This window comes from Xyrauchen texanus, chromosome 30, assembly GCF_025860055.1.
Source record: "Xyrauchen texanus isolate HMW12.3.18 chromosome 30, RBS_HiC_50CHRs, whole genome shotgun sequence".
NCBI classification, from domain to species: domain Eukaryota; kingdom Metazoa; phylum Chordata; class Actinopteri; order Cypriniformes; family Catostomidae; genus Xyrauchen; species Xyrauchen texanus.
The window spans coordinates 12,242,505-12,256,250 of NC_068305.1; the positions used below are offsets into that span (position 1 = coordinate 12,242,505).

General features: G+C 38.3%; 1 protein-coding gene across 1 annotated transcript in view; it reads right to left on the reverse strand.

Moving 5' to 3' along the window:
* The window catches only part of LOC127623796 (leucine-rich repeat transmembrane protein FLRT2-like), a 55,832-nt gene extending 51,183 nt beyond the window's left edge, over positions 1-4,649 (reverse strand). Inside the window, exon 1 of the mRNA XM_052098315.1 lies at positions 4,476-4,649. The gene's annotated coding sequence lies outside the window, so the exon portion shown is untranslated. The remainder of the gene's footprint in view (positions 1-4,475) is intronic.
* Positions 4,650-13,746: the final 9,097 nt, after the last annotated feature.

Genomic DNA, 13,746 nt, shown 5'->3' on the forward strand with positions numbered 1-13,746 from the left:
GTACCTAACATCATGTCACCCCTCAAGCATTTTTTGCAGAGCTTTCATACCAAGGCAGGGGCCCCTGACATCCAGGGCCCCATGCAATTGCATGGTTTGCCTATGGAAAACAGGCCATAAACTAAATTTTATTTAAAAAAAAAACGGATTTATTTTATGTTTTTTGTGATCGTGACAGTAATAATTCAAATAATGCAGGAGAGCGTATAACCATACATTTATCTAGGTGTGCATAGTGTTCCAGCATAAAAAAAAAAAAAACATTAAGGTGCCTTGTTCACAGTGGTGAAGCAATGCTGGTCAGTCCCAGTAAAGTATGCCAGACAGTGGTAGTCTGTTGCATCCTCCACAACCAAGCACTCAGATCCTACCCACAAGATTGCAGCAAATTGCTCTCAGCATTAATTTTGTTTGGTGCATTTGCACTGTTGTCTTATTTGCATAATTTCTTTAATGAATTGGGTGCTAAAACAAAGCAGACAGCGCATGCAATTCAATGGCGCTATTAGCAGCACCATTCATTCTCTACAACATAAAGATTGCTCCCTTCATGTTACTGTCTTTTTATTATGCATCTAAGAATAGATGATCCAGACTTGTCTGTCACAATGTCAATTTTGACATAATGTGTACTTAATGCATTTTGCCTTTTCAGAGCAGTATAGAATACATTCCATGCTGCCTGTTGATAAAATGCAAAGCCCAGACCTCACATAAAAATCAGTCAATAAATAAAAACAAAACTCAGAAATCATTCTATCATCTACCGAGTCCTCACAGGTGAAAAAATACTGAGAGCTCATCTCTGACAGTAAGAATCAGCAGATATATCATATTTGAGATGTGCTGAAACTGATGTGCCTTCTATTTTCCCTCATTTCTCTCACTGCCTTCCAGAATGCAAGCATATATTGTTATTTTTTATTTTTTCTCCACTATGTTATTCAGATAGATGTGTTACCCACGAGAGACTTGAATCAAGAAAAAAAACATCTAATACTGAATTATTATTATTAGCATTATTATTAAAATAAATGTGAAGTACCTTTAATATCATCAGAATAAATTTTCTCATGGAAGGGCTTCCAAAGCATAAACTCTTTCCAATTTTTTGGTGATTTTTTTTAATCCTCTTTTTTCTCTTTAATGTGAGAATTTTTTTACTATCTGACCATTTTAATTAGTTATCTCCCTCCTGTATGCAAATGTACCTCTCAGAATTCACACAATCTCACTTCTCTAGGGAAAAAGTAAATAAATAAATAAATAAATAAGACAGCAGCTGTCCTCAGTATTACATGAGTAATACAGCCAATCTACTGTGTATTGTAAAGCCCAGCTCATTTTTGTGATAGTTCAGCATTAAGAGGAATAACAAACCAAGCGGCACATGACCTGTCAGTTGTAATGATTGATGGTGGTTGAGGAACAAGCATAGCTGACTTAATTAAATGAAAGCTCTACCCTACGCTTTAACTTAATTACATTAGTCCTCTCTCCACCATGTTTGTTTTTTCTTTCCTTGCGGGAGGGATCGGCAGTCATCTCAACATCTTATTCTAAAGAATTTAGAATATTTAGAATTTTTATTCTTAAGGGATTCTAAAGAAGTCTAAGACCATTTGTGATGGGGCTTTAGAACAGTCTTGCGTTTGTGCTGGCATTTTGTGATGTGACATCGCCCTCTGCACTCCACATATTTGAGCCTTGCCTTCAGGCCAAGGTCCTGCTTCACAAAACATCTGATTCGTGAACTGTGTTCTGCTCTCCCTACACTGATCTGATCACACTTGTGAGGTGACTCACATGCTGCTGTCACTGCTGAAAGGCAGTCTAACATGGAAAGCACAGTAGTTGAGATGTATTAAAATGATAACAAAGAAGGTGACCTCTTTCAGCCTAGTCAAATCACTGATTATGCTATTAAAGAGAGTCTGAATTTGTGGAATTTCTAATTTGTCCAAAGTGAATAATCAATTTAAAATATTTTCTTCAGGCACACAGCTTAGACAAAAAGACTTTTCATTCATGTTTTCTGATGAAGCAACTAAACTTACAGTATACTGAGAACACTTCACATTAATATTACTTTTGTTAAATGTTTATAAAGGGGTTCATTAATGACAAGTCATTTTTCAAATACATTATAAATCATTGATAAGTGGTTGTAATAACATAAAAAGAGTGACTTTCATACTTGCCAAATAATGAGCATTTTAACATGCATGTTATGAATGCTTCATAAATACACTTTTATAAATGTTTTACACTTGTATTAATGTGAATCAAAATCTTAAAATGCCCTAATTAATTCTTTGTCACAATGCAGCATAAACAGACGATTGTATTGAGATTAGGAGGAATATGTAATTTTGCTACAGTCCACTTTGTGTTTATATTAATTACTTTTATGTCTTGACTCACTTGTGTTGTCATTTTCATTGTCATGTTGATTTCAAAAGAATTGTGCTAAAAAAAACCTTTCAGGTCTCCATGCTCATTCACAGCATATAACATAATAAAGCCTGATGACCAATACACCAAACTGGACTTCATTTAAATACAATCATAATGTTGACAACTTCTTAATATATTATTTATATGTGTCCACTTTACATTATAGTACATTTACATTGTTATTAATTCTGAATAAGTGTTATTAAGCAAGTATTACATTAGAGTCATGCTTTGTATTCATGTTGTTATAACTGGAGTCATATTGTTATAACTGCATATCAATTATTTATAATGCATTTGTAAATTAATTATTAGTTAGGAATTAACTGCTTTATAACATGGACACTAATGGAAAGTGCTGCCAATATACTTGTGGAATCTGCTGATTAATTGATTTAATTAGTTAATTTTCTGCACTGATTTTAGGGGACAATCTGTGGTATTCTGTGGAATGGATATAAGCATGGTAAAACTGAGGCTAAGATTACTATACTCTTATTGGTAGCTGTAAGCACAAACAAAACAGTCAAAATATTGAATAAAGTAACATGCAATAAAGTAATGGCGTGTGTAAGACAATACAAACTTATTTTCGACTATTCTATTTTTTTCTTTAAATAACATGCACTCTAAACTCTAAATCAACATTCAAATTTAGCAACACTAGATATGAGAAAATGGCAACAATGTAGATTGCTGTGTTTTAACTTGTTCACCTTGTAAGCTGTGACTCTCCCCTGACTGAATGACTTAGTGGATTTTTCCTGATGAGCCAAAGGGGTGCTCTGCCTTCAGGCATTTAAACCAGATCTCCGTTGAGACACTGCATGTACTTAATTGAACGCATATTTTGGTTACACTAAACCAGCAGTTTTCCAATTTAGCAAAATTAATTTCTAAATTATAAAAATTCTAAAGAAAAGTCTAGCTTTCTTCAATCCCACTCTTCCTCTACACATCTCATTACTAAAGTGTATTTAATCTCAGCCTTTTAAAACTTGATCACATAAGTATTCCATACATGAACACACATATATCAAAGAGACCATGGTGAACTCATTTCCATTCATAGGCATTTGTTCACATGTACATATTTGTACAGTATATAGACACTGAAACATACTATTTGTACATTTGGGAGCATCTAACATGTGAACAAGTCCACATGTACAACTATAAAGACATACAAATCTTCTTAAGACGGGACAGAACTGAAAGTGTCAGAACCTTTGCCAAAGAACCACTGCAGGCGACTGAGTTCAATGATAATACACAATCTTTAAAGGAGATTCTCCTTTATCAGAAAATGATGGAGAAACCTTTTCCTAATGAAATCAAGAAGGGACTAATACAAATACTGGCATTTGCGCTCTTGGCTGAATTTAATTATCGTCAAAGCTCAACAAGTGAAGCTCACTCGGCTACAGTGTAACATTAGTGTGTGTTTCACTCATTTACTAGTGTGTGCTGTCCCAATAGTCCCAACCAGTCTTTAGAAAACACACAGAACAGAGTGAAACACTGATAAGGTCAAATTAGGTAAATGCGCTAACTGCAATGCTGTTAAACATATTTATCATTAATATCATTCATAATAAAGTAAATAAAATCAACTGATTATTTCCATTAACATTCTATGAACCTCAACAGAAACATCTGTGTATCTCTAAAGTTGCTATGTGCAAACAAGTGTTAACTGGAAGAAAGGTATACAGTATACAACAGTCAATGTTCTGGACAAAAAAGAGACATGAAGATGGCTTAATAAATCATAAAAGTATATCCAATTATACCGCAATGAATTACATTTTAAAAAGCCTGTCTGCGCTCGCAGCCTCAGATTGCTTTGAATTACACAGTCCTACCATCACTGTTTGCATGCAAACTTTTCATCTGAATGACACATTCTGTAATTGGAGACTCTTAAATGCATCAGTGAATCATTTCTTTCTTTCTCTTTCTTTCTCCCTCTCTTTAGATCCATGTTATCAGTTGTCCATTAAACAAAAGCCACTTACTTTCACTGAAGTCTCTCGGTCACAGCAGGTCAAAAGGGCAAAAAGAGCTTTCTGGAGTTACGTATGTTTTAGATACTGATTCCAGCAGGGGGTTACGAAACTCCTCAACTCTAAAGAAGAAACTCCCGGGTATACTTGAGCCGTCAGTCCTGGGAATGAGGCATAGACTCTGACTCACAAGCGTACCGATGTCTTTCCTGAAGTTTTGACTGTGTAACTTCCTCTGAAACTGACCCTACTACTTTCCAACCTGTCTTGTGTATCTATATTCCATCTCTCACACAGTCTCTTTCTTGTATTTTTTTTTTTTTTCAGTTATTTTGTAAGTCCACGCCTGTCAATGAGCTCACTGGGTCAGGCTCATGTTTCAGCCTAGTGCAGGAATTTGAAGGGCAGGCAAATTCTGAGAGGAGAGAGGAGGTGAGGAGAAGGAGCAGGTCATGGGGTCGCATCCCGCAGAACAAAGCAGGAGTTATGGAGGTGAGGGTTCAGGCATGCCACAGGATGTCAGAGCTCAGGGCGACTGAATCAGCCCTTAAGCCAGGGAGTGTGGCAGGATTCAGCAAGCACCCACTATTCCCTTTGGGTGACAATGTGCGTCAGTCTAGAACAGGGGTTCTCAACCTTTTTGACTCAAAGCCCCCATTGTCAGAGAAAATATTTGTAGGTCCCCCATGTTGTCTATAAGATATTTATATTACAAGATATTTCCTTATTCCAGATATGTCTAGAATTGTATATTCTTCATAAAATGCAAGCGGTTGAATTGAGTTATTACATATTTGTAGCATTTTCAGTAAGTTTAAATATAATAATTATATTAATTATAATAATCTATAATATTTTTAATAATTTTAAGAGATCTTGAGGCCCACCTGGAAGTTTGCTGAGGCCCCCTAGTGGGACCTGACCCCCTGGTTGAGAACCACTGGTCCAGAAGGAATATTGAACGTTGGCACAACACAATGTTCATTAACTTTTGTTTTCTTCAACATCACTGGTGTTTCCATTGGTACTTTTAGCACTGTGGACTTCTTGATTGTAACATTTTTAAAAACACTCTAACTGTTTTTATTATTATTATTATTTTGTTTGTATACTAAAAATGTCCAATAGAGTATGTAGTGGAATTTCTCATGAAAATTCTCATCACAGATTAATTTCCACCACATTTTATATTCTTTATTGTGTTTAATTATGTGGTGGAAATTATAGTGATTGAAATTATGTGTAATGTTTTTGAGAATAAAGTCACCACCTACTCTAATCACCAGCTAACATTTTATGTAACTTAAATAAACACAAATAAATAATTTCCTTTCTCTTTTTTTTTAAGAAGAATTGGGCTAAATTAATGCTTGATTGGAAATGACTGCCAATAAAAATACTCTGCTCAAGATATATTTACTTAGATTTTTTTTTTTATGTTTTCTTCCAACATCATTGGTCTCATATTTAATCTCAAGCATGCTCTTCACTGACTCTTTTGTTGACTTGGTAAAAACATAAACTGACTTTTTGTAAAAGACTTGAAAGTCTAGGTCTGGAACAAGGCTAAAACAGTAAAATCTATGCATATAAGGTATTTGAAAAGTACCAAAAAATAAACGATGAAGGCAAGGTAAAGGTTTCCAATTCAGTTTTAATGAAACATTCATATAACAACAACAACAATAATGAAGTTATAAGTAAAAACAAAAAGTTAAAATCTGTTTGTTAAGATGAAAAGCAACCCCTGAGATATGGAAACAATACTATAAGTGAATATATATGTCGTAGGTCCTGTAACTGGGTACTCTTTATTCCAGTTTTTTCTTTTTTCAACATTTTAATCACCTTTTTGCTTTCATTAGTTCATTTAAATGGGCCTGCATTGTGACAGTAAAGTAAAAAGTCATAAGAGTCTCTACATACAGTGATTTGACCATGGGCAAGGGGTGATCTTGGCTTTTTTTAGAGTGCCTAAAATGCCTTTAACTAAGGTACTTAAACCACTATAATGCATGGACTCGAGTGGCTTATTGCTTTAATAAAAATGGGGCAACAGCAGTATGACAAAAGACTCCAATTTTAAATTAACAGTCAAATTATGACTAATAATAATCTGAATAAATATTCTTCCACAAAGTCATATACTGTAGTTAAAAGTATAACTGCAGGCAGTCTGGAGTTGCCAAACAATGTAGCGACTATACAAAATGAATATATACTGTGTTGTCACAAATGTGTGTTTATGTCATTTTACAACAACTTCGGATGGGACTCATTCAATCAGAATTCTGAATAACCCGTTGTAAAAAAATATTATTAAAAGTACAAATCTCCCATGTACTGTAGTCTCTCAAGAATATGAAGTCATAAAAGCTGCATGCTTTAGATTATAGCATGTCTGAACACAGCAGAAATTGCTTGAATTTTTTTTCAACTACTAATATTCTGTGCGGATGTCAAGAACTGGCTCCAGTTCAGATCAGATGTCATTATATGTTGTTACAGTAAAACATATTAAAAAAGAACAGTGTCATCGGATATCTGATCTTTCTGTGTGTACTGCCGGACCCCATATGTATGTTACTAAGTGAAGAGCAAAATATAACTCACAGTAGACAAGAGAAATGAAGTGCTCTTTAGAGAAGTGAAGCTTTTCACTTGTCAAGAATGCTTCCTGCATCTGCTTGACGCATGACTATGGAAAAAATAGCCTATGTTATTACAGTTTTTTGGGTTGATTAGGTTTCATGGTCTAACCAGCAATAAAAAAAGCCAGTTCCACTTATAAAAGAATGATATCTTATTGTTTACATTCACACAGTCTGTGTCTGACAGTCAGCAGGATTGACAACATTATTTACTAGAGATGTGACTCTCAAATTGTCCTGTTCATACAACAGCAGCTAAAATGCTATCTGTATGAATGAATAACTGAAAGCAAGCCCCTTTTTTATTCGTATGATAGATATAAGTAACACATGTAACCATAGTAACAGTGAAGTACACACAAAAGATTGTAATTTTTGTAACACTTGAAAGTCCTTTCTGAACTTACACAAAGTTATTTAATAAACGAGTCCAATCTGGTAATCTGTCAAATCTTAATTAACAAACAGTGTCTTTCCAGTCATCAGAGCAATTGTAGCTTTAAGTAGCCTATCTGTAACGTTGTGTATTTATGGGCCGCATCAGCAGGGGGCAGTCAGCATGCCTCAACAAACCTTACAAGAAGCTATATAATTAATTTGATTATGCAATTAAAATGTATTTGATTGACAGCCCGGTTTAAAATAATTTCAACTGAATATAAATCGCTACGTTTGGGTCAAACCAAGGCCACAAAATTGATGAGAGCAGCTCTGGTAGATTACATAAATAGAATCGAACTGGATATTTAAATAGCATAAATCTCATATCTCCATCTCTGTGAGTTACCAAAACCCCACATGAAGAAAAGGCTATTCAAAAGTTGCCCACTGTGGTTCCATACACACAGTAAATGCTAATTGATCTAACTCTCAAAGTTTAGTTGTAAGTGCTGAAAAGGAAGACACTTTGGTTTTTGAATGAAGTTGTCTCTCGTTTGTAACTGAACTGTGTGAGAACAAAATTGTATTTAGCACTCAACAACAGGACTGACAACTGATCCACATTTCAAAAACAAATCTAGATTTCTGTCAAATTAGCCGCAAATGGGCCACTCATTATTTTCACATGCAAATTCACTGCACATTTTTGCCAGAATGACACATTTTGCAGCTCTTTAATGGAAGTAGTGAACCTGCAGAAAACCTTTGCCAACAGTGGACAATTTGTCACAAGTTTGCCTCAAAGCTAATTTCTATGTGAAAATAATTTGTGGCAAATTTGCTGCAAATTTGCCCTGAACTCTCGATTTTTGTAACTGCTGTGTAAATGTAGCCAAAGTGTGTAGAATAGACAGTGAGCCTCAATATGATGATACAGTGGATACTATTGCCTTCACCTGTCTAGCAGGAAGAGTGGCCTCTTTTAGTGACAGGGAATATCTGAGTGAGCACTTAAGGCAAAGATATCAGGAATCTCGAGATCCACCCCCCCTCCCTTGAGGCGGTTTCAAAGGTGCAATAAGATGATCTCTCACACTGCTAATGCTCTCGTCTGAAGGAGTGATCTTTCCCCTGGCCAGGAATGTTGAATGAGTCACAGACTGAACTAAATGAGGGTTCTATGATGGCACATGCACATGCATACTCATACACGCAAATACACGCACAGTCCTGGGCTGGTTCCCATGGGAACCTTGTTTCCAGTGAACAACTTGCATTGTTTCATTATATTTCCTGTAGCATCTTCACACATCAAGAGGCAGTTTTGCAATTTGTTTTAGGAAAAACAGAGCTGAGAACTGCAGAACTGATTATTACATCTGAGACAGTAATGCCTCTATCAAAAACTCGACTAAATGCATTTAATTATCTGCTGAATAAATTAAACACAGCCTATTTGGCTGATTGTTTCCCCCATCCAAGAATTCTGACCACACTGATTGGATGCTCACAAAGTTGGAACAGACAGAAATTGTTGCCATAGTAAGAGGTAGTAAACAAACTGGGCGGTCTGTCTCAGAATAAAATCAACCGATTTTAATTATACAGCTGCGTGTGTGCAACAGTTTAATCCTGCAATTTATATGAGAACTCTTTCCAGGATTTATATAAAAAAGAAAAATTAGCCTTTGGTCATTTAAGGAATAGTTTGAACACTCCCCTAACTCCTCAGCTTTGAAAGCTCAAGCTGGGCTGCAGTGGGAACAGCGAATTAAAGTAGCCATTTCTAGAGCAAACTGCTGCTTACATTTTTGCTGTGTTGACTCCTAAATGAAAAACATATTTGGAGAAACCTCAGCAACCCTGTTGCTGAGAGCCCATGGCCTGGTCTTATATATCCCAGTTAGCACTGACCTGTGCATGAATGGTCATGGTCAAGGTAATTACATCATTTGGAAGAGACGTGAGAGCACTTTACAAGCCAATATAAATGAAATGCTTTATTGCTTTCAGAACGGCCAATTAAAAAACAACACCTGGAACACAGAGTTGCAATAAAATGTATCCTTCCTCTAAACAAGGGAGAGATGCACGCTCTCATGTTGAAAGAAACTATGGGTGTTTGTTTTTTCTTACATTTTCTTTTTTATACACATTTTTTTCTGTTGATTTCATTGACAACGCAGCCTCACATTTGCGCACATGGGCCATAAGTCCCCCATCTGACAAGGACCTAACAGAATTAATAAAACCCATTTCCTGCAGAGGACATATGGCTTGGGTATAACATAAACATTTTCAGGACACACTGGTGAAAAGGAAAACAACCCTGATCCTCATATTTTCTACCTTTTCTGTCCACACCTAAAGCCTTCACTCTTGGTTTATTGTTGCTTTGCTGTACTGCTTCCTTGTGTAGCGATAAATGTGTTTATCCGATTAAACACAAGCCTGCATTCAATCACAAGGCTTTAAACTACCAAAAGAAGGTTTGAAATTAAACATAATGGTGCGACGACAACAGAGATAGCCACGCTGACACATGTTCACACATTTGTATCTGTACCCTCAGCATGTGGAAGTCAGGGATCATCATTCTAATTAGACAAAGACAGCACAGGGACTGGTATTAATAAAATCCTGCTGTTATGGATTTAGACATTATAAACCCGTTCTCTACCAATAGTGCTGAATTAAAACAGGTATAGAAATGACAAGTGCAATCCCACAGACATTTAACCAAAATCTTTTACTGTGTTGTAGGATATTTTCAAACTTGAGTCATCAAAAGAACCAAACACAGATCTCTTTGAGCAGACTGATATCGCAAAACATCAGCGTTAAAATATTTTGTTTGCTAATATCGGTTTTTGATTTTCGAATGTCTAAAATGCACTCCCAGTGGCTGAAGCTGGAAATACAGTAGCATCGGACTGCACAAGTGCAAGAACTTACTACTTTGAATGGATGTGACGTGAATCGAACATTGTGTCTGATTTTAGAAAACATTTTAATAATTACATGAATATACTCTTAACACAAAATTGGCTCGGTTACTGATGTACCCTCCGTACCCTGATGGAGGGAACGAAACGTTGTGTCGATGAGTTGACACTAGGGGTCGCTCCTGCGCAGCCCAGACATCTCTGATCTTGAGAAAAGGCCAATGGAAATTGCCGTGTGGAATTTGCATGCCACTCCCCTGGACATACTGGTATAAAAGGAGTGACGCTGCAAACACACATCAGGTATCGCACTGAGGAGCCGAGCCAAAGACCCGGCTATTTCAGTGGTTGGTTCAGTGTTGTGGCAGGAGGGACACAATGTCTCGTTCCCTCCATCAGGGAACAGAGGTTACATCAGTAACCGAGACGTTCCCTATCTGTCACTCACTCGACGTTGTGTCGATGAGTTGACACTAGGGGTCCCAATGGAAAATGGCACGAGAGCTGAACCGAGTTACGCAGACTGGTGGTGCGAGACGGGCAGACCACTGTGTGCCACGTAGCCAGCGCAGCAAGCCGTCGCATAACCACTCCAACACACTGGCAGGTATGAAGTAGTCCTCTGCACCTAGGGGAATGGCTAACTTCTCAGAAGTATAAGGACTGGCTGGCCCAGCCGTGGCCTTCTCTCTATTGTTCTCCCCAAAAAAGGAACAAAATCGTTTGGCTGGGGGCCAAATATATGGTCCAAGCTGGGGGGAATCCCTCCAAAAAGGAGGACACCGCGGAGACCACACCCGGCCCCGAGGGGTTTAGGTGGAATACGACACACTGTCTTACCGGTTAGGAGCGGAAGCACATCGTGTGGAGCCCAAAGGGGGAGGAGTTACTACAAACACGCCAACCAAGGACAGAGGGCCCTCTGCCCAAGGAAGATGCGGTTTACCGACAGGGAAACCATTTTGTGGAATATACATCACACAGGGTTGCTTAGGGGACAACCAGTGCATATGGAGCACTTACCTCAGTACGGGGGCCTGGGTGATGCCCGTACTTGGGCGGCAGCGAGCCTCTCCGAAGACTCGACAGCCGCTAGGCTAGGGAAGAAGAACGTCCAGGGTTCACACTTCCTGCGAACGCAACTGAGGAAAGAGCGCATGTCTTCGTCTCAAGGGAGGGGAAAGACGCTATTCACAAGCGATATACCCGGCCAGCTGGTCTGCTTGTAAATCAATGAAAATTTAACGATTCGATCACAGCTACATGAAATAAAAATAAAAATAAAGAGTTATTTTTGTGTGGCCACGAAAAATATCCTTTCTGAGAATTGATAGACGATCAATACTGAGTGTTCTCTGGACGAACAGATAAATTGATTGTAACATTAATTCAGCTACATCAAGTTAATTCTATTAACCGATCCAAATGTTCATAATTAATTATAATGATTTATGATTAATTATTCATATTTCCCTTTAAAGATATTTTTGACTGTGGTATATTTTGATAAATAATCTCATCCCTGTTTCTAAAATATTTTGCTTCAAAGCTATACCGGTATGTGTAATATTATTGTCAATAAACCATGAGAATAATATTACTCCAATAAGAGAATTAATCATAATTGAGAACGCAATTGAAATAACACTCCCGAAAGGTGTAGAGACTCCAGAGACGGCTCTAGAGACGGACGATGGAAGCAGTTGTAAAAAAATAACTAGTCGATTTTAGATCTCTTTTTATTTGAATTCTTTTTATTAACTTTTGGCCAGTATGCCGGTCTTTGAGAAGAAGATCCTCCCATAGGTAGGCAGCTTCACCCGCCTGTCAGACGGCTCACAAGAACCCCGGACTGGCTTCCAGAGGGACCTGACATGGACGACTCAGGGATGAGGTGACTGACTCCGACAGGCCCGGTGAACTTACCAGCCCCATCATCACCAGGTAAGTGTGCTGGTCTCTGGGGCAGCGTGCCCGCCCCAGTCACCAGCCTCTGTTGCAGGCTTGTGGATTAACACATCCCCCCAGGGTTGTCTTCCAGGTGGGACACCTGCTCTGCCTTGCCACGAACCACACGGAGGCTGGTGAATCTTGGTGGACCTGCAGTATGGCCATGGCGTGCAGGGCGGAGGCGGCCTGACCCGCAGCCTTGTAAGCCTTCGTCATCAGCCAAAATCCAATATCTTTGCGAGGTTTTACAACCTACACACAACATACTTTTCCTCTTGGAGAGGGAAGAGCACTTCCCAGCATTATTCTAGAAGGTGCTCCACCACTGTAGCCTCCTTGGGTAAGAGCCTCACCCCTTAACGGGACTAGGGATACACCTTCCCTAAACTCGCTGAAAGGTCACGACGTGGTCAAGCGCTTGCTGCGAGGCATGCTGCCAGTCCACTCTTCCATACCTTGTGACATGGTTCAGCGTCTGTGGCGTTTCCTATAGGAACCCCTAGTTTCACTACATTGACACAACGTTGAGTGAGTGACAGACAGGGAACGTCTGGGTTACCGGTGTAACCCCTGTTTCCTCATGGCAAGAAAGAGACATTGTGTCCCTCCTGCCGCAGCACTGAACCAGTCGCTGACATGGCCGGGACTCTCTATCGGCTCCTCAGCATAAATCTGAATGAGTGATGCACGCCATCTCCTTTTATACCTGTATGTCCGGGGTGGAGGGTGAATGGAAATTCCACTTGCCAATTCTCATTGGCCTTTTTCTATTTTAAGCAAAGGTTATTGGGACTCTCAAGATCGAACCCCTAGTGTCATTACATCAACACAATGTCTCGTTCCCTCCATCAGGGAACAGGGTTTACACCGGTAACACAGACGTTACTGACCGTGAGTAATCTAACAGAATATGTTACAAATTACATTTTACAGCATGTATTCTGAAATCTGTAGTGGAATACATTTCAAAAGTAATCCTCCACACCCTGTGTATGATTTATGTATGGAATCAATAAAAACAGTTCATAGCAAAATAATGAAATCACTTATACTCTCTATTTTCAAATAAGCTATAGTTTTTGTAATGCAAAAATTAAACAAAAAATTTAAAAACAAAAAGTTTAATTAAAAGTAGCTGCATCCATACTATATTGAGACAAGATGTCTTGTCATCTGTGGGAAGGCGGGTCAAATCAAAGGTCATCTCGGGACAACTTTGGCCAGCTCTGGTATATATAAACCCATGAACCTTGAACCTTTTTCACAGAAACTTGAGCTTGAGCACAGGACCTTGAGCTACTGAAACCAGGTGTGATAACTACATTAAAGGGACCATAGTTCTTTGTCAGCTTCAGT